Raw genomic sequence first — 22,282 nt, 5'->3', positions numbered from 1 at the left:
CCAGTGCTTTTCTTTAGTAATTCATTAATCTATTTTTTAAAAAAATAATTAATTTATTTTTGGCTGTGTTGGGTCTTCGTTTCTGTGCGAGGGCTTTCTCTAGTTGCGGTGAGCGGGGGCCACTGTTCATTGCAGTCCACGGGCCTTTCACTGCCGCGGCCTCGCTTGTTGCGGGGCACAGGCTCCAGACGCGCAGGCTCAGTAGTCGTGGCTCACGGGCCCAGTTGCTCCGCGGCATGGGGGATCCTCCCAGACGGGGTCTCGAACCCGTGTACCCTGCATTGGCAGGCAGATTCTCAACCACTGTGCCACCAGGGAAGCCCAAATCCATTTTTTAAAATTCCTTCATTCGATGTGAGTTGAGCCCTTGCTATGTACGAGCCACACTGTTAGGGACACAGAGCTATATCTTGACACAGGTGTTTCCTGAAAGATATCAGAAGGTCATGGTTAGTGCCTGATAAAAGCATTGGTTTGAGGAAAGCTGGCAGTCATTTGGTGGTGTGGATGAGGTAAGCTTTCCGCTAATACCAGGCTTTCATTACTAAGCCAAGGTTTCTCAAGGTTTAAGTGGTGGAACGAGTAGAAGTCATGAAGTTTTGCTGTTCTTTGGGAAACATCATGAACTACTGATCTGCTCCGTTAACGAAAGAGACACTATCCAATTCGTATTATACTTGGAAAGTTTAGCGGTGAAATTTCAGGCTCAGGAGGAGTTGAACTCTCCTGATTCGAAGCCCATTTCATCTCTTACTGGCTGTGTGACTTGGAGTCGATTAATGAACCTCTCTGAGTCTCTATTTGCTGCTCTTTGAAATGGGGATGTCCGTCAGACCTCCCCCTGAAGGATAACAAGATGATGCAGCACTTCCCAATCTTATTTGAGCATTGCATACTTCTTCCTTGGAATCCTGACTGACATCCTGCAGGTAGCCTGCAAGACACCAACATAGAAAATGACCCTGTTTTATTGATTTTTTTTTAATTGTATTAGTTTTATCTTCATGGCTGTGCCTGAGGAAGGAGGGTAGACAATGATGTACTGCATGATTGGGGCTGCAACTCTACCCTGCTCAGTCATGGGTAAAAACAATCTGGTGTTTATCAATCTTTGAGGCCTTTTACTGTGAGTGTATTCTAAAATCAGTTGTCTGATGAAATTTTTTTTTTTTTTTTTTTTTTTTTTTTTTTTTGCGGTACGCGGGCCTCTCACTGTTGTGGCCTCTCCCGTTGCGGAGCACAGGCTCCGGACGCGCAGGCTCAGCGGCCATGGCTCACGGGCCCAGCCGCTCCGCGGCATGTGGGATCTTCCCGGACCGGGCCACAAACCCGTGTCCCCTGCATCGGCAGGTGGACTCTCAACCACTGCACCACCAGGGAAGCCCTATCTGATGAAATTTTAAAAAGTGTTTATCTAATGCTTACTGTGTGTTAAATACTGTTCTAGTCATTGAGGAAACGAGATTAAGCCCCATAAGGCTCACCCTCTCATAGAACTTATATTTTAGTGGAGTGACAGATAACAACCCCCAAACAAACAGTAATTTAAAGCAGTAATATATACTAGGAAGGTTGGCAAATAATGGCACTGCTACAGTTCCTACTACTAAAATGGTAATAATAGTGATAATTATAGCCAGCAGGAGAGAGCTAAGTATATCATAGGCAGCAGTCTGATCTCTATTCATTCACTTATCACCAGTCTTTTTTTTTTTTAATGGAGCAACTTTTAGCATCTCTTAGACTAGTTTTATGGGGTTATGGTTTGGAAAACATAGCTATTCATTTCAAGCAAACAATCTTCAAGTACAGCTTTCAGCATGCCCGCCCTGAACATTTGCAGGGCCCAGGACAAGAGTACAAATAGCGGCCCACATACCATGTGTCTAAATATTTAAGGGTTACAAATCAAGCGAATAAACTTTCAAATCTATCCTCCTGGCTTGACAAATATAACGTCATAACAACGGGGAAGGCCAGGTTTGGATTTAGAACTCTCAGAGCCTTGGATTTTTGTGCTGGAAGGTGGTGGCCTGGGAAGAACTGGCTCCTGGGAACCACATTCCTTCTTGACCCACCATCAGTAAGAGGCTTTGCTTGAAAGATGTGGACCCCAGTCCCGTCCCACAAACAGTCATCACTTGGGTACCTCTTGGAATGGATCTTAGAAAGTATGGACCAGAGATTCCAGAGTTCTGGGTATCCAGCAAACAAAGAAACATAAAGTACAGATAGAATGACTAAGTTACTTCCAACCCTGACATTTCATGATTCGGTTTTTAGTGCTGGAATTTGCATGATCTTAAACCTGCAAAATGTTGATACTATGCTCTGTGTGTACAAGATGTTTTGTCTGGCAAGAAGTGTGCTTTGTGGAAAATTCTAAACAATGGCCTAGGAAACACAAAATTGGAAATTATTATATAGACATGTCTTGACAGTAATATTATTAATTGATCACACAAGGCCCTAGAATTCAAAGAAATGTCAAATCTCAGAGCAAGTAAGAGTAACTTAAGTTCAGAATTATGGGCAAAACATTTCCCTTTCTTGGACTTCAGTTTCCCATGTGAAAACACTAAGTTTTGGATTCTGAGTTCCTTCTAGCACATTTTTATGATTTTTATGATGTGATCTGCAAGAGCTTTTCCCTTGAATAGAAAGCAAGGGTATTTAGTAAGGGGAAGGGTCTGAACAGAGAGATGTTTAACAAGAGCAATAATTACATATTATGTTCCAGTCTTTTATAGCTTATGTAAAAGGTTTTTGAATGCATTATCTCATTGGATTTTCATCCCCTGCCTGTGATGCTGGTATCTTTTCCTCCATTTGCCACTAAAGAACATGAAGCCTAGAAGAGATGAGTGAATTACCCACAATCTCTCAACCTCTGAGTGACACTAGAGCCAGCTCTCAAATCCATATACAGCCTTTAAAGTGGGTGTTTCCAAACCTTTGGTTTCCAAACCTTTGCATTCGGGAAAGATGGTCTTGCAGGTGTGAAATCCATTCTTTCTGAAGGAAGAGGGGGGTAAACAGCAGCAAGTATAAGCATGTCTCTTATGACTCGTTAGTCAACTTAAGGCAGACCTTTATTTCAGACGGGAAATCATTATTGCAGCTGCTACTAGGCCGACACATACGGACGTACACACCCTCCTCGCAGCAGCATTGTCTCACTTTGCCCTGGACACCCAGGCTCCGGAATAATGCAGCCAGTGGGACACTTTCCTGGCGCATATATTGTAAAATGCATAATGGCTGAGGGCATGTTTCGGAGCACTGCATCTCTTTCCATCCCTTAAACAGATTGTGCAGCCTGGCCGGTTGCCCGCAGCATTCTACCTGCCGCATCGGGAAAGGCTGAACCTCGATGGAGAAGAAAAGGAGACTCCACTGTACGGAACGCTCTCCTGTGCGCATGCTCCGAGAGATTTCATGCCAGGCGGAAGGCACAAGATACTCCGATAATTAACTATCAAAGGTGAGTGGTAAAAATGAAAGAGGGGAGGCGGTGTATGAAAAAATAAACATGCAAAGCCTTACAAAAAAGCACACACCTAAATGTAGTCACTGGAACGAATCAAATGAAAGTAAGTCAAAGCAAGAGATGAGTGCTAAATTCGCCAAATGGAAACACATTTTAGGGACGAAATCTTGCTTGTATTAACACACAAACCGTGGTTGGCAATGATGTATCTGGCCCCCAACACTCTGTTCCTGGGTGGTCAACTCACGTGGAGTCGGATTTCAATCTCTGCTCCTTTCCTTAATATCTGTATGAATGTGGGTCGGTTAATTAAACTTTTGAGTCTTAGTTTCTTTGTTTGGAAAGTGGGGATGAGTTATACCTACCACTCAGTTTTTGTGTGTGTGTGTGTGTGTGTGTGTGTGTGTGTGTGTGTGTGTGTGTGTGTGTGTGACAAATGTGTTATATATTCTATCCAAACTGGCTTAGGTCAGCGTTTGGAAAATACATGTTTATCTGGCCTGTGGTAGCTGCCGGATAACCAGAATCACCATCTTCATTAATTTATATTTCCATCTTCCATGCTTAACACTGGATCTTCATTAAATGTTGAATGCACTTGTTAAAAAATTTTAAATCAAATTTAATGGGGCAGAATTTACATACAATAAAACACTCAGTTCAAGTGTAAAGTTCAATGACTTCTGATAATTCTATACCTTCATGTAATCACCACTACCATCAAAATAGGGAAAAATTCTCGTAGCCTAAACTGCTCTCTGCTGTCCCTTTGTGATCAATGACCCTCAACTTCCAGCCCAAGCAACTACTGATCTACTTTCTGTCACTACGCGTATTGCACACTATTTATTTCCTTCCTTTTCACGTACCTTGGGTTTAATCTGCTCTTCTATATCCAGCGTTTCAATGTGTGAATTTAGATAATTGACTTTAGTGCTTTCTTTTCCCGCTTTAGCCACATCTCAAAAATTGATAAGTTTTAATTTTCTTTCAGTTTAAAATATCTTATAATTTCCCATCTTACTTCCTCTTCAATCCATGGTTTATTTAGTAATGCACTGTTGATGTCATAAACATGTAGGGAATTTTGAGTTATCTTTCAATCTGCTGGTAATTTCAATTTTAATTCTGTTATGGTCGGAGAGCATGCCCAGCTTTATTTCGGTTGTTTAAAATTTGAGACTTCTTTTCTGGCTAAGAACATCATGGTGAAAGTGTATATTCTTTTAAAAACTTTTGTTGAGATGGTAGATTTCATGTTAACTATTCTTACCACAATAAACTTAAAAAATTTAGAAAATTGTCCTTTACATTTACCCTATATTTATATTTATATTACCCTGTACCCTATATTTACCATATATTTACCGCATTTAGCACTCTGCATTCTTATGTGTTGATTTAGCTTTCCTTTTGGTATCATTTCCGTTCTTCCTTTAATTCCTTTAAATTTTATTTTTTGTAGGCCATATCTGTTAGCAGTAAACTCTTGCAGGCTTTGTTTGTCTAAAAACGTCTTTATTTTTACCTAAGTTTTCAAAAGTGTTTTTTCTGGTTATAGAACTACTGGTTGCCTGTGTTTTTCTTTCAGCGCTTTAAAGGCTGTAAGCCATCTTCTGTGGTTTACGTAGTGTTAACCATTCTCATCTCTTATTCTTATCTCTGTTCCTCTGTAGATAATAACTTTTTTCTATAGAAGATTTTGAGATTATATTACTGGTTTTTACAATTTGATTATGGTTTGTCATGGTGTCATTTTCCTTTTATTGTCTGTCTTGGCAATTGCAGACCTCCTTTTTATTTATTTATTTATTTATTTTTGGCTGTGTTGGGTCTTCATTGCTGCATGCAGGCTTTCTCTAGTTGTGTTGAGCAGGGGCTACTCTTCGTTGCGGTGCGCAGGCTTCTCATTGCAGTGGCTTCTCTTGTTGCGAAGCACGGGCTCTAGGTGCGCGGGCTTCAGTAGTTGCAGCACGCAGGCTCAGTAGTTGCAGCATGTGGGCCCTAGAGCATGAAGGCTTCAGTAGTCGTGGCTCGTGGGCTCTAGAGTGCATGCTCAGTAGTTGTGGCACATGGGCTTAGTTGCTCCACGGCATGTGGGATCTTCCCGGGCCAGGGCTTGAATGCGTGTCCCCTGCATTGGCAGGCAGATTCTTAACCACTGCAACACCAGGGAAGTCCCATTGCAGACCTTCTTAAATCTGGTTTTAGATTTTTCAACAAATTTGAAAAAAGTTCAGCCATTTTTTTCTCAAGTGCTTTATCTGTTCCATACCCTCATGCTCTTGTATAGTATGCTGTGGTGTTTCATATTCTCCCACAAATCGCTGAAGCCCTGTTGATTTTTTTTTCAATAATTTTTTTCTCTGTATTACATTATGAATAGTATGTGGCTGTATCATCAATTTAACTGACATTTTGTTCTTCAGTGTCTAATCTGCCATCTCATTCAGTGAAATTTGCTTTCCAAATGTTACCTTTTTCATTTTCCAAAGTTTCACTTTTTTTTATATCTTCCATTTTTTCTTCATTGTGTTTATATTTTTCAAATCCTTGTGCATATTGAGTGTATTTGTAGTGGTTACTTAAGGTTCTTTGTTGTTAATTCCATCATCTGTCTTTTCTGAGTCTGTCTCTACTGATTTTTTTTTTTTTTTAATATGGGTCCGTTTTCTTCTTGGCATGTCTGACAGGTTTTGTATACTGAATATCATATTTTTTGTGGTCTTGAGCACTGAATTTTTTGTTGTCTTCTCTTAAAGAGTGTTCAATTTTGTTCTGCCAGGTGTGGCTAAGTTACTTGGGGATCAACTTGATCCTTTTATACCTTGTTTGTAAGTTTCATTATAAAATGCCCTTTATTCAGTGCTACTAAGTAGATCCTTCTGTGATACTTCCTAATGCCCCTGGTTTTCCTGGAGAACTCTCCATGATGACTGGTTAGAACCTGAGCATATCCTATCCTTGTGTGATATTAGTCAGCTTACAGTTTCCTAGTCATTCTTTGTCTGGCTTCTTGGAACCTTACTGGACGCACACATGCTTTTGTGCTTAGAAATAGACTTGAAAGAGCCTTTACAGACAGTCTGATGCTTAAGAAATTCTTTTCCACCTCTCTAGTTGCCTGTTTTACTAATTTCAGCCGTGCTACCCTCTTTGAACTCCAGTATCAGTCTCTTCAGTTCAGCGAGAATGCCATATTCTCTTCGGGCACCCTCCCTTACACTGCAGTCTGGAAAGTACATCCAAGTAGAAATTTAGGGCAATTGTAGGGCTCATATATTTTGTTTCCCTCCTCATAGGGATCACAGTCCAGTGTAAAATGTTGGAAGATATTTGCTTCACATATTTTTCTGGTGTTTGTTTGTTTGTTATTTAGGGTAGGAGGGTAAGTCTGGTCCCAGTTATCCATCATGGTTGGGTGAGAAAGTTGATGTATTTCTTTTTTACAAAGGTTGATAGCATTATTAAAACCAAATGATTCAATTAGGGGCTAAAATGACAGCATCAGCTAATGGTCAAGGGCTTTCTATTTCTGCCTCTGTCACAAGTCAAAGTTTCACGCCACACCAGGGCTTTGTAGTGGTATTCTCCCTTAGTTCCTGTCATGAGGTCAAGCCTGTGGACAGTTGTCAATTGAATTGATACTACTTTTCTTTCAAGATTGGTCAATTTTAAGCTTTTTGTCCTTTGGACTCATGCCTACTTCCTCCATCAGCAAGTGAATTTAAGGAAAGTTTCTTCCCCAAACATTCTGTTATCACTAGCTCAATATTAGAGTTTTCTGCCTGTTTTCTTATTTCTGCGGCCAAGCTGTAATTTCATTGAGAACAGTCCAAAGGTTTGTATTTATAGCATTTGGCATAGTACCTGACTCATAATATATCTTCTAATATCAGTTGGATAAAAAAGAGGAATTCAAGTTATGTCAAATCATCTCCCTTAAACTTTGCTTTAATTCTTCCAGCTAACTGTGAAAAGTGCGGATCTTTTTCGCTCTCTCCATATATTAATCTTCATATTTTACCAACTCTAGTTGCTCCAAAATTATATAATTACAATATAAGTTTTAGGTATTTAAAATTCAAATTTCATTCTGTACACTATCTTTGGGAAATCTTTTCCAAGCCTACACTGTACAATGATGAATTCTAAATATCCTCTCCGTCTTTCCTCTCTCTCTTGAACTCCAAACTGGGTGTTTGCACTTGAATATCCCACAGGGCTCTTAATCTTAATTATGTCCAAAATAGAACTCATCATTTTTCCTTAATTCTGTCCTCTTTTTCTGTGTTTTCTCTCATGGCTTTTGGATAAACAAAGTCCAAAATCCTTCGCATAGCATACAAGATCTTTCCACATCGAATCCCTGGTGACTTCAACTTTTTTGCTCATAAGTCCTCTGCCCTGAATGTGCTCTTATACCTCCCAACTCTCCATAACATTTTACAATGTTATTTATTCTATTAATTCACTTTTTTCACTGACTTATCCTTTCAGCCTACTGCAGTGGAAGTTTTCTGGCTTCTCCAGATATATTCTCCATTCTTTTCACCTGCTCTGGGCCTGAGCATTCTTCTGTATGGGCTATGTGAATGGGGTTCTTTGCCTCTGATATCTGGTGGGGTTTGGTCTAAGAAAATCCAGCGAAGAGATCAAGAATAGGAGATGCTATGGACTGAATGTGTCTCCCCAAATTTATTTATTTATTTATTTATTTATTTATTTATTTATTTATTTATTTTGTCTCCCCAAATTTATACTTTGAAGCCCAAACTCTTTTTTTTTTTTTTAACATCTTTATTGGGGTATAATTGCTTTACAATGGTGTGTTAGTTTCTGCTTTATAACAAAGTGAATCAGTTATACATATACATATGTTCCCATATCTCTTCCCTCTTGCGTCTCCCTCCCTCCCACCCTCCCTATCCCACCCCTCCAGGCTGTCACAAAGCACCGAGCCAATATCCCTGTGCCATGCGGCTGCTTCCCACTAGCTATCTACCTTACTACGTTTGTTAGTGTGTATATGTCCATGACTCTCTCTCGCTTAACGTGATTGTATTTGAAGATAGGACTTTTAGAGAGTAATTAAGGCTAAATGATGTCATAAGGGTGGGGTCCTAATTAGACGGAAATAGTGGCCATATAAGAAGAAGAGAGTTTGCTCTCTCCATGAGCATGCACAAAGAAAAGCCTTTGTGGGGACACGGTAAGAAGAAGGTGGCCATCTGCAAGCTAAGGAGAGAGCTCTCACCAGACACTAACGCTGCTGACACCTTGATCTTGGACTTGCAGTATCCAGAACTTTGAGAAAATAGATTTCAGTTGTTACTGGTCTACCCCCTAAGCAACCACCATTCTACCCTCTGTTTAAATTCAGCTTTTTTATGATTCCACATGTAAATGAGATCATGCATTATATGTCCTTCTCTGTCTGACTCATTTCACTTAGCATAATGCCCTCCAGGTCCATCCATGTTGCTGCAAATGGCATGATGTCTTTCTGTCTCGTGTCTGAATAATATTCCATTGTATATAAAATATACTACATTTTCTTTATCCATTCAGCTATCGATGGACACTTAGGTTGTTTCCATGTCTTGGCTGTTGGGAAGAATACTGCTATGAACATGGGAGTGCAGCCAGCAATCCCACTTCTGAGTATATATCCAAAGGAAATGAAATCACTACTTTGAAGAACTGTCTGCACCTGCATGTTTATTTCAGCATTATTCACCTCTATTGCATCTTGAATTTCACTAGAAAAGTGGTGCTTTATCCGAGTGAATAGATAAAAGCAGTGGGTTCTAATGAACATGAATCTGAGGCCAGAAAATCCTGTTAACATCATCAGTGCCTACTTCATCCAGAGCAGACTCTCAAAGCTTGCTTGAAACTGGACAGCAAGGATTTGTCTTTCTCTCTAAGCACTTAATGTTTGTTTGCGGTCTTATTCCTATGTGTGGCTGTGTCTACCCTCATTTTGTCCCATCTCCCTATTATATCCTTGTTAGTTTCTCCCTCTACCATTCCCAGTCAGTATCTCAATTTGCCCTGATGTGCTTTGCATTTGGCATGAGTCTAGGTCCTGAACCCTGCTTGGAGTAACACTGATTCGACATGCCCTTCAAATATGTAGGCAAAGGCATATCAAAAAACTCTCAGGAAATCAAAAACTTTCTGAAGTCAGTGGGATTTTGTTCAGCTTTGTTCAGGTTTGAGGGTTGAAACGTGTGTGTAAGCAAAAGAAGGTATATTAGCAGGGAGGCATTAAAAAAAATCCCTTAGTGGAGAAATCTGGTAAAAATTAAGTGATGGTATCGTACCCTTTCAGGCATTTAAGGAACTTGTCTTATAAAAAATGATGCTTTTTGGAGATGACATTAAATACACTTTGTTCCCTGGTTAATGCTGCTCTGTTTTGAAATTTTCTTCTCAAAAGTTTGACACCAAGACAACTACTTAGGTAAGGCTGAGGTATGACAAATCCCCCCTAGCTTGTGATTCCATTGTTCACACCAATGGCTGTTAGGGCCCAGGGGCAATGCACCCTATTGGGAAGCAGTTCAAAGGCAAGATACTCATGACCAATATGAAGAAGATGATGATATGATGAAAGGAAAGGAGCAGAAGGGAGAGGAGCGGAAGGCAGGGCAGAGGAGAGGAGGGGAGGAGGTGAAAGAATGGGAGGCGAGGGAGGGAGAAGAGAGAGGAAGAGAGGGGAATGGAAATGCCCTAGTTAGGTTGTTGCAGGGAATTTCGATGGAAGATATTAAAACATTATAAGCCTGAATACTTCATGTTATAGAAAGTGTTCCTCCTTTCTTTCTCTAAAAAGAAAATGGCTTCATTTTTGATATGGAAGTGTTCAAAAGAAAAGAGAAAGAATTTTCAAAAATTTAAAAGTTGTTTTTAAAATAAAAAACAGAAGAAAATGAATGAACTAGGTCTCCTAGTTCTGCTGACCTGAGACAGCCATTGCTCAGTCTTCTGGTGCCCTGTGCATCTCTTCAGATTGTGTTCACCGAGCTGTAGGCACCATGAGTCCAGGACCATGTTTTAGCGTCAGTGGTTAGAATAGTGTCTTGCACAAAATAGATGATACAATTTTTGCTGTTGAATGAGAGAATGAAAATATGCATATGTAAATTGTATTTTAAAAAATGAGATCATGTTATACCTAGAATATTGCAACCTAACGTTTTTCACTTAATAATCTATTGTATACGTTTTTGCCATATCAACATATGAACATTTACCTCATTTTATAGGTACTCCAGAGTAGTCTACATTTTGCCTCCATGGATAATACTGCATTAAAACAATTTTCATAGATATATAATAAAGTTTCCACTTTTCATTATTATAAACAATATTGCAAGAAATATTAAAAAAATATTTTTGCTACTATCTGATTATTTTTCTTGGGGTAAATTCCTAGAAGTGGAATTGCAGGATATAAATCACATGTTCTTACGGTGTTTAATTCATATTGCCAAATAGCCTTTCAGAAAGATTTGACCAATTTACCTTTCTACCAGCTGTATATGAAAATACATTTCAACAGTTTTGATAAAAAATTAGGCATTGCCAATCTTTTAAAATATGCATTTCTATGACTACTGTTAATACTGAACTTTCTAATCTGTTGTCCTTTAGTCTTTTCTTCCTTCTTGCTATTTGCATTTCTTCCTTTTGTGATTATTTTTGTATCCTTTGACCTTTTAAAATCTACCCCTATGTCTTTCCTTACTGATTTTTAAGAGCTCTCTGTATACTGGGAACATTAATCTTCATGGTATCTTATACATTGCAAATATTTCCCCTTCTTTCTGCCATTTGCTTTTTAGTTCTGTTTATAACGGTGGTAACGGTGATAGTGATGCTGTTAGTGGTGTTAGTTTTGTTGTTTGATGGTGGTGGTGGTTTTGAGTAGTGATGATGGTGTTGTGTCATTTTACCTTACAGAAGTTTACATTCTACCTGTATTTACTGTTATAGTTTCTGCCTTTGGTGCCATTCCAGAAAAAAGTAATAATAAAAGACCATTGCTATGGCAAAACTATATATTTTTTAAAGCGTATATTTTGTCCTAATGCTCTTATGATCATATACATACAATGCACTCACATGCATTTTAATCTTAATCTATCTGGAATTAACTTGAGGTAAAGTGCGTAGCAGAGTCAAAGGATGAGGGGCCCGTCACTCATTATCTCAGATTAAAAGACAAAACTGATGATACTCTTCCCAATGAGGGAGAGCTATGCTGCTGAGGCATGGTGCCCTGCAGTGAGATCAGAGCAGGCGGCAGATCTCACAGGGGGCTGGGGAAGTGTGGAAGTCAGAGATGGGGCGTTTTAGGGGTATAAGTGATCTGGCATCTGCATAAGGGAGGTTCTTTGGGGGAAACTGCTGTTGATTGACTCTCAGAGGTGTGTTTCCTAGAGTGAATCAGTTCCTGGTCAGCTGTCTTTCCAGAGCCAGGGACTGTCACTGTTTGAATGGCTTGAATAAGGAAGTTCACTGAGGGGAGTTGTTGTTGATCAATTCAACAGGTTTAAAGGCAGTTCTGGTGGTTACCTGTTACCATGGCTACAGACAAATCAGCCTTTTCCTACAATTGCAGGAACTTTTACAATTCTCAGTGGGGATCTATTTTTTTTTCCCCTAAGTGATGTGAAGGGAAGGGGAGATTTTGATTTTGTTTTCATGCGTATTTCTTTGTACAATGTGCTTTCCTTGAGGTTAGGAAGTGTGCTTCCTTTTCCCTTTACCCCTAGTCCCAAACAGAGGGCTACAACGTGAAAACGTTCAGTACGTTGAATTCTGGGAGCCAGGCTGTCAAGCACCAGCCCAGGCTATGGCCATAAACAACCATTTAGATGATCATGAACTCATGGATTTGAATTTTGGCTCTGGGAAGGTCCTTCAAAAAGCAACCACTGCTTCATATTCCCAGTAACACTCATATTTATATTTGAGAAGGCAGGCATAAAGGATAAGAATGAGAAACATTCATAATAATACTTTCTATCATGATAACACCCAATATTATTTAGTACTTAGCACATCAGTCAGTGTTAAGTCCTTCATACGGACTGCTTCATGAGAGCTTCACAATAATCCTTTGAAGTACTTCCTATTGCCTCCATTTTATAGACAAGGGAGTCGAGGTTCAGAGAAGTAATCAATGAATTACATGGGGGCTGGGGTGAGGGATGGGTGGAACTAGTATTCATTTAGTGAACATTATATTACACAGTTTTTCAAAATATGCAGACCGATTTTTCAACCTGGATTATCTCCTATTGACCGATAAGTGAGAAGGATTTAATTTTAGAGAAGGCCAGGGAACTAATGCTCACTGGCACTATGTTCCATTCATAACATAATTTAGTCTTCACCATAGCCCTGTGAAGTGGCTATTATCACCTTCTACCTTCTATAAATATGGAACTTGAGACCCAGAGAAGTCAAGTACATTGCCAAAGTCACACGGTTGGTAAGTGGCTGAACCAGGATTTTAAACACAAAAATGCTGTTTGTTTATTTCCAGTGACTAGAATACGTTGTCCATCCCTCCTATTCCCGTGTCTGAAACAAAGTGATTCAGCGTACTCTGATTTTTGATGAGCTGACTTAATTATGAGCTTAGTTAAGGGAATTACAGGAATGGGTCCTAAAATCTTATTCTCTTTCTTTTCAGAACTTTAACCTGTATTCTGAATTTGGCTATTTCAGCAAGTTCTGTGACTAATCTGAAATCCATTTCTGTGCAACCTGATCCCTCATGTTGTTGCTTTGATTCCTATAAGGAGAGAGAGATGGCTTTCCCAATTCAATGTTATATTATTTTCTGATTCATTCACAGTCTTGGGGGTAATTAATCACTGAATGTTAAAGTAGAAAGAAGGTGTGATGAGTCTTCATGATTAAGCTAAGGAGGATGGGACCAATGCCATTAACAGAGTTCTTCCCATGGGAAGAAGCAGAGAGCCTTGTGGCTCTGGGAGTTTTCCATGTTCTCGTTTTAGTCCTCTAAGTAATCTCCAATTGACTCTTGATGACCGTAGAGCTTATTCCAATAAATGCAGTATTTGCCAGATGGCATATTGCAATCAAGAAAGTGACACTAACAAGTAGTTCAATAATATCATGGTGGTCACTAATTTCAGCTAGAAAGTTTTTACTAAGGAGCACCTATGCTTTGTGGGATTTCAGTCACTCTTTTGGCAAAATTAAGTCTTATTCTCTTGAGGTCTTTTAGAAGAAGGGTGATAGTTAAGTTCAAGGGGACAAAAAGTGAAAATATCATTAGTGGTAAGTATAGTCTCTCTATCTCAAAGTCATTACAGATGGCCTTGATTCTCCACTGAGACTACATCACCTAGAATGAGGAAACTCAAATATTTGTTGAATGAAAGAATTAGGGTAAAGTGGTCTGAGTCCTGTGTAGTAAGGTCTCTTCATCTGTGTAGGTACTTGGCATTTTCATCTGGAAAAAGAAGAGGTTGGTTAACACTTATTCAATATTTATTAAGTGCTACCATCTTTTTTTTTTTTTTCCAGATATTGCAAGGTGAAGGGAAACAAAGATGAAAAGAACAGATTTCTTTTCTCTTTTTTTTAACATCTATATTAGAGTATAATTGCTTTACAATGGTGTGTTAGTTTCTGCTGTATAACAAAGTGAATCAGCTATACATATACATACATCCCCATATGTCTTCCCTCTTGCGTCTTCCTCCACCCTCCCTATCCCACCCCTCTAGGTGGACACAAAGCACCAAGCTGATCTCCCTGTGCTGTGTGACTGCTTCCTAGGGGGCTATCTATTTTACATTTGGTAGTGTATATATGTCCATGCCACTCTCTCACTTCGTCCCAGTTTACCCTTCCCCCTCCCTGTGTCCTCAAGTCCATTCTCTATGTCTGCGTCTTTATTCCTGTCCTGCACCTAGGTTCTTCAGAACCTTTTTTTTTTTTTTTTTACATTCCATATATATGTGTTAGCATACGGTATTTGTTTTTCTCTTTCTGACTTACTTCACTCTGTATGACAGACTCTAGGTCCATCCACCTCACTACAGATAACTCAGTTTCATTTCTTTTTATGGCTGAGTAATATTCCATTGTATATATGTGCCACATCTTCTTTTCCATTCATCTGTCGATGGACACTTAGGTTGCTTTCATGTCCTGGCTATTATAAATGGAGCTGCAATGAACATTGTGGTACATGACTCTTTTTGAATTATGGTTTTCTCAGGGTGCATGCCCAGTAGTGGGATTGCTGGGTCATATGGTAGTTCTATTTTTAGTTTTTTAAGGAACCTCCATACTGTTCTCCATAGTGGCTGTATCAATTTACATTCCCACCAACAGTGCAAGAGGGTTCCGCTTTCTCCACACCCTCTCCAGCATTTATTGTTTGTAGATTTTTTGATGATGGCCATTCTGACCAGTGAAAAGAACAGATTTCTGTACTCACAGGCCTCAGTTTAGTTGAGACAGACATGTAGACAAGCAAATAAAGCAGTATAGTAATTCCTTTGGTAGACATATAAACAAGTTGCAGGGTGCAGGAAGTACCTCACTGCCTGAGAACTAGGTCAGAGAACCTCCTTGCAGGAGGTGATGTTTAACTATTATAAGAAGAACTGAAATGCGATGGTTCTTCAAGCCAAGGATGGGTACTGGAAATAAGGATAAGAATTAGGAGAACGTATAAAGAAGCAAAAAGGAAAGAGAATACAAGTATGGTTTTGGTGGAGGGAGAAAGGCTTTATAGAAAGTCAGTAAACGGTGTCATATATCTTTAACATGCAAGTCATTCATATTTATTGAATATCAGTATATGTGAGTCATTCTGCTAAGCACCAAAGATGTTGAAAATTAAAGAGATCTATCTGGTCTCTGCAATTACAAAGATTCCTAATAGTCCAGGGTGAATAGACAACAAATTAAATAATTAATTCCAATTGACTGTGGTGTGGATCATCGTGGAGAAGTACAGGGGGCTTTGTGAACACACAGCCTAGGAAACCTAACCAGTTTGTAGGGGAAAAAGGGTTAAAAAGGTAAAAAGCTGGGACTTGAAGGACGATTAGGAACCAGCTGAGCAGAAGGGACAGCATAGAGTGAGAGAAAATGCTTAAGAATGTTCAAGATACTGGAAGATAGGTCAACTAGATCTTAGAATTTAAAGCAGGGTGTGTGAGAGAGCAAGCTCAGGAGGTGAGATGGTCAGATAATAAAAGGTATTACTAGCCACATACTGACTAACAGTGAACATTACCACAAAGAGCTCTAGATATCCAGGAAGCTATTTGAGGGCATTGATCGGGGAAAGGCAAAAAATTGCACCCTCGTATTTTAGAGTGGCTGAAGATTTATATCTAGCTTCAAGAACTAAGAAATAGAACAGGTTACGGGACACAAATTCTGGCCTTGGAGGGTCAGGAACCCTAGTGTCACTAACCACATTGCAACAGATGTCATCTTTCCTGCTTTCATAATGCTGTCACATTCGTGATCTTTTGCAGTTCTTTGAGGAAGTGAAGGGAGAGCATTATTATCCCATTGAGCTGACAAAGAGGCTGCATCTCTGGCTGGTTCAGACATTTGGCCAAGGTTAATTAAGTGCTGTGTTGCTTTTATAGCTGAGGCAGCCCCAGACCTCTGGCCTTCTGTTGTGGTACATTGCCTTTTCCACTACATTTACTGTGTGGGTTTTCAAAGGCCCATGCAAAGCCAAGTATTTCCATGAAAAATTGATTCCTTTCTCTATTGCAGTCCTCAAAATGACACAATCCCTCATCCCCAACTGCCCAGGCTGTTCTTAATAATACTTCCACCATGTTACCAATTACAGCAACTTGTGGATGAGAAGCCTTGCCTACATGGTGTGATGTAAAGGGACTCTGAAAAGACACTACTGTCCTTCGAAGTCTTCCCAAATTTGCCTCCCATAATTACAAAGCATTTTGCCTTAACATTTTTATTTGTTTGAATGAAAAAGCGGTATCTACAAGACGAGTCAGATCTCAGCTTTCATCACCTACCATCCAAACTGGGGATGCTTGTTCTACCCATGGCAGGAGCTCAATGATCCAAGACTTGCAGACAATCACAGTTAGCAGGAGGTGATGTTTAACTATTATAAGAAGAACTGAAATGCAGTGGTTCTTCAAGCCAAGGATGGGTACTGGAAATAAGGATAAGAATTAGGAGAACGTATAAAGAAGCAAAAAGGAAAGAGAATACAAATATGGTTTTGGTGGAGGGAGAAAGGCTTTATAGAAAGTCAATAAATGGTGTCATATATCTTTAACATGCAAGTCATTCATATTTATTGAATGCCACTATATGTGAGTCACTCTGCTAAGTCATTCTGGGAGGGCTGGAAAGAACCCTAGGTATCTTGTTAGATTTCCCCATTTTATGGGTAGAGAAATTGAAAGTCTGAAAGAGATTGTGACAGGTCTAAGGTGACATTGGTTGCCGGAGCCTCTGGGTAATGACTACACTCCTGGTGTCCTGTCCCCCAATCCTGATTATCCCGAACACCATGCTAAGCTTATAGCACAGCTAGCACCCAATATGTGCCAGGCACTGTCCTGAGTGTTTAGATACAGTAACTACTCATAAGAACACAATGAGGGAGGTACTATTATTATTTTATGGATGAGGCACAAACATATTGAATTTCAGAAACCTACAGAGCTGGCAAATGTCAGAGCTTGGATATGACCCTGGGCAGGCCAAGCTCTCAACTACCGTAGCATACTATCTTTGAGGAGAAGCTCGGCAGCTATGTTAAGGTAGAAGAGATGCAGAAGGTCCAAAAGCAGCAAAAGGGAAAGGAGTGTCCGAAATACAATCTAGGGTGATTTTCTGATTTTGTAAAAAGGCTCTATTCTTTCCAAACGCTTGAGTGACCACGAGCCCTCTGGTTCTCAGTATAGCCCAGCTTATGCCTTGGAGAAAGAGCAAAGCTCACAGATTGACCACAGGACTAAACACAAGCCAAATGAGTACCACAGGTGCTGAAAAAACAATTAAAGCACATGCTTAGGCAAAATTAATAGAGATGGAGCGCACAGGTCAAGGGAGGTGATAACTCCAGGCGTTTTCTCTGACACAGCCCACGTTAGAGGTGCTGTTTCAAGTGTAGGTGGCTTATTTTATTTTTTTTGCGGTACGCGGGCCTCTCACTGTTGTGGCCTCTCCTGTTGTGGAGCACAGGCTCTGGACGCTCAGGCTCAGTGGTCATGGCTCACGGGCCCAGCCGCTCCGCGGCATGTGGGATCTTCCCGGACTGGGGCACGAACCCGTGTTCCCTGCATCGGCAGGCGGACTCTCAACCACTGCACCACCAGGGAAGCCCTAGGTGGCTTATTTTAAAGTGTGCATTGGTCAAGTGGTACCACTTTGGGACGCAGAAGCAAGATGGGGGAATGATCTGAGATTTATGTCCAGCCAGGAATGGGGGAGGAATTATCTATGCTTAACATGGGGGAAAGAAGGCTAAGAAGATGTGTGAGGCTCCTTGAAGAACAGCTGTACAAAGAACAAATCCTTCTTGCCTTGTTCCAGCTGGGCCAAGGCAGCATGTTTCATGCCAATAACTGCAACTGTTACACAAAATAGAACGGGCCGAATCATAGAACAATCAAGTAGTAAAGTTCCGTGTGTATTGGTGTATTCAGCAGAAGTTAGGTAAAAATCTAACAAGAATTATTTTAAGGGTGGGGGCTGGTGAGATGGGGGAGATAAAAAATAACTTTGGCTAACATGATCACCTCGTTTCCTTGAAATTTTAAGAATTTGGGAAATCTTTTGCAAATGTGATACATTCAAAATGGCTTCCCAGTTATTGACTGTATATTACTGTGAACCAAAGATACCTAATAAAGAGGAGCTTTGCTTTCCAGGATGGAAAGCATGACGCCTAGCTTCATATGATCCAGTTAGTTAACCACCACTAATTCCTAGACATAGGACAGCTTCTGCAGATGATTGGGTTTCACTTTTGTGGGTGGCAAAAAAAAAAAAGAAAAAGAAAAAAACTAGCATAAAGCAAAATACATGTGGTGGCAACTAATGGAATTACTCTTTTTTGCTGCACTGGTGTCTTGGGAGTGGAAGTATCTCTTGTCTATTCTGGTGAATAGAAGCAGACATGAGTTGTTATTATAGTCTCTGCCTCATAATTTCTGTGTCACCAAGATGTGCTCTGTTTATTACTGCACTTAGAAAGCTTTGGAATAGTAGCCACATAAAGTCTCTCTCCATGGATTCTATTACCACACCCTTCAGTTGTTCCAGGAAACTGAAGCTGTAGAATCACACTTCTGGGGAGACCTAGCCCTCAGCCTTGTTTCTTCCTGGTTGTGCAGTCCATGGGGAAAATTTTGTGATCGATCATTAAAGCAGGAATAATCCCCAGAATCTTCTGGTTTCTCCCTGTGCCTCCTTGCACATTTGAGGAATTGAGACCCAGGGAGCTGAGAGGACTAGTATAAAATCATAGAAGATATTAAAGATTTGGACTTCTAATCTCATTTATTCCCAGATGAGTGGATATACTCTTCTGGGATCCAACTGACCTCCTTTAGAAGTTCTAAACATGTATAAGATGGGTGAAGGAAATAGGTGGTGACCAGTTTACCTGCTGTGCCAATCTCTTGACGCATGGAATGCCCCAGTTTCCACAGGGTGGAGATAGTGAAGGTACCTTGGGGATTTAAAAATGAAAGACAGGATAAGAATAGTTCTAATTCTATCAAAGCTCCTTGAGGATGCTCTGGCTTCTAAACTGTCCCTGAGTAAGGAAGACAAACAGAAGGTCTTCCCACAGTAAGCACATCAAACTTCAGTTTCCTCACTGTAAGAATGGGACTGGCCTAGGGACTGTTGTTAAGGGTAAAATGAGACCAGATATGTAGAGCACCCAGCACTGCTCCCAGTATAGGGGGGCCCTTTGTACCCTCCCTTCTTCCTGTCTTATTTAAAGATGGGAAGGTGTATCTCCAAGCATTGGTTGCGGGACTCTGGTCTCTGCATAGTGGTGGGGCTGGAGTTAGGGACAGGTTTTTGGAATATGGGGAACATACCCTGATTCTCATCTCTTCATTAAGATTTTTAAAAAGCTCCCGAAGGACAGGGATCAAATGAAATCCCTTATTTCCCTTACAGTGGATTTGCACAGCACTGAAATTAAAGTCAAAATCCTATCTAGGGCCCAGAGGCCTTATGTGTCCAGAGCCTTGGTTCCCCCTCTCATCATGCTTCTCTTTCTCTACTTCTTTTGCTGCCTGGAGTGAGAACAAAAAGTTATCTCCACACTCCCTATGTGGGCTTAATTAGTACTAGTGGAGTAGTTCATTAAAGTTAAAATTCTCCTGATTGTTTGTGTACCTGCTAAATAATTCAACAGTTAAAAAAACCGTAGCACCCAATGCTGGCAAGTCTCCGTGAAATTAATACACTGATGTAATACTGGTTGGTGTACAACTGGTAATTGTTTTGTGATTGCAATTGCCAGTATGCGTCAAGAACCACAGTAAAGGGGCTTCCCTGGTGGTGCAGTGGTTAAGAATCCACCTGCCAATGTAGGGGACATGGGTTCGAGCCCTGGTCTGGGAAGATCCCACATGCCACGGAGCAACTAAGCCGGTGCACCACAACTACTGAGCCTGCGCTCTAGAACCTGCGAGCCACAACTACTGAGCCCACGTGCCACAACTACTGAAGCCCGCGCGCCTAGAGCCTGTGCTTTGCGACAAGAGAAGCTACCACAATGAGAAGCCTGCGCGCTGCAACAAAGAGTAGCCCCCGCTCACTGCAACTTGAGAAAGCCCACGTGCAGCAACGGAGACCCAATGCAGCCAAAAATAAATAAATTAATTAATTAAGTTAAAAAAAGAAGAAGCACAGTGAAGATCATGTCCTTTGATCTAGTTATGTCACTCATCAGAATTTATCCTGAAGAAAGAAGCTAATTGAAATAAAAAGGCCACATTACTAGAGATTATCTTTGTAAATTTATGTATCTTTGTAAATTTACGTCTTCATAAACATTGAAACACTTGAGTGGTCCTACTCAGTAAGTTATGATTTCTCCATTCAATAAAGTGTTATGAATAATTAAATATAATAATTATAAAGATAATGATAAAACATTTGCAAAATAATGTTAAAGTATCAAATAGTATATACACTGTGATAATAATTGTATAAATGTGAATTTGTGTGGACAAGAATAGTAGGGACATGGAAAACGAAAATTCTTGTATTAGGTTATGGAATTTTCCTAGTTTAAAATCAAGTGTATGCTCATAACTTTTATCCAAGGTAAATATATTTTTTAAAAAGAAATGAGCCGTAAATTAATAAGAAAATGTCATTGATTAGAAACACATTTTTAAAGTATTTTTAAAAATTTTCTGATTTCTATTTGGAAAAAAATCTTGCTTTTTCCTATTGACATGTGAAAGTGAGAGACACTTTTACTGTTCTTTATATGGGAGATAAAGTTTCATTTATTTTAGTTTTCTCTGTACCTTTCTCTATACTTTCCTTTCAATCAAAACTATCCTCTCCCCAAACTTCACTTCTAATTACTCATCCTTTATTGTTTTCCTCAAATGCCTGTCCTCCAAGAAGCATCCTGAAGGCCTTCTCAGTTACTAGTCCATGGATTTATTCACAGGAGATAAATTTTTAAAAAATCTTGAATACTCATCTATCCATCCACCCAGTCAGCAAAGAGACTAGGCTTCCCTAATCTCTCAGTTGTCATTTGGAATTTAAGGTATTAATTTTGAGACCAAGTCTGTTTTTCAGAGACATTGGCAAGAAGGAAAATGACAGAAATCTGTTTTTTCTTTATATATTTTTCTTTTTTGGAAATGATAATTTGTGTTGGCCACAGTTCTGGTGGAGCATTCGTCTAATTTAACTATATTTCTCATAATACTCTAAGTCAGTGGCTAAATGAGTTGCCTTTATTGCACTGGAGTTGAGCTTTAGCATTTTTCCAATATCTGGTGAAAATATCCATTCACATAAACAAAAACTCCGTAATAGCTACATGTGGAAGTTCTGAGGTAATGTCTCCTTTTCTCAAAAAAGCTTCGTTTTGGAATTTTCCAGAGTGACCCATGAAGCAGTTTGAGATTCTCCATTCCCATTGGGTCAGATGAACTTAGTGAGAACAGACAGGGGAGATGTTGAATGACTGCCATATTACAATCAGTGCAAGATTTCTAGTCTCTGGTTCACAAAAGGATTCCTAGTCACACATGGAAAAGAAAATAACAAGTGCCCTAGGGTAAGTGGGTAGGGAAGAAAAAAGTGGAATAGCATTTCTTGAGTGTCTACAATGTGCCAGTTCTATGCACGTGGCTTTTAATACCATATTTCGTTCTCAGAAGAGCTAGGTGATTTCTCATGGGCTATTAGCCCGTTTTATAGGAGAGCCCTGGGACCAGGAAGGGTACTTATCCAGGGAGTGTTAACCTGGGGTACAAGCAAGCCATGATGTGTCCTGTCCTGAAAACATGGCCATATCCCATCAGTTGTCCTCTCTTTGGAATTTGAAATAGGCAACAAGGAGGGGATAAGAGAGATAGCAGGAACAACTAAAGTTTTGAAAATGATGTGTAGAGAGAGGCCATGAAGTAGAATCATGTTGGAGATATATTGGGATGGAGGATAGGGTGTGGGTACAGAATTATGAGAGGATAAGAAGTTATGAGTAAGCTGAAGCCTTGAAACTAT

At 39.9% G+C, this 22,282-nt stretch overlaps 1 long non-coding RNA gene across 1 annotated transcript in view; it reads left to right on the top strand.

The window, feature by feature from the left end:
* Positions 1-3,317: 3,317 nt before the first annotated feature.
* Positions 3,318-22,282, top strand: part of LOC117199619 (uncharacterized) — a 172,787-nt gene continuing 153,822 nt past the window's right edge. The window contains exon 1 of the long non-coding RNA XR_004480884.2: positions 3,318-3,484. This is a non-coding gene — a long non-coding RNA (uncharacterized LOC117199619). The remainder of the gene's footprint in view (positions 3,485-22,282) is intronic.

Source organism: Orcinus orca, chromosome 17, assembly GCF_937001465.1.
Source record: "Orcinus orca chromosome 17, mOrcOrc1.1, whole genome shotgun sequence".
Taxonomy (NCBI): Eukaryota; Metazoa; Chordata; class Mammalia; order Artiodactyla; family Delphinidae; genus Orcinus; species Orcinus orca.
The sequence above is the reverse complement of the archived record's forward strand: the minus strand, read 5'-3'. Positions and strand labels throughout refer to the sequence as shown.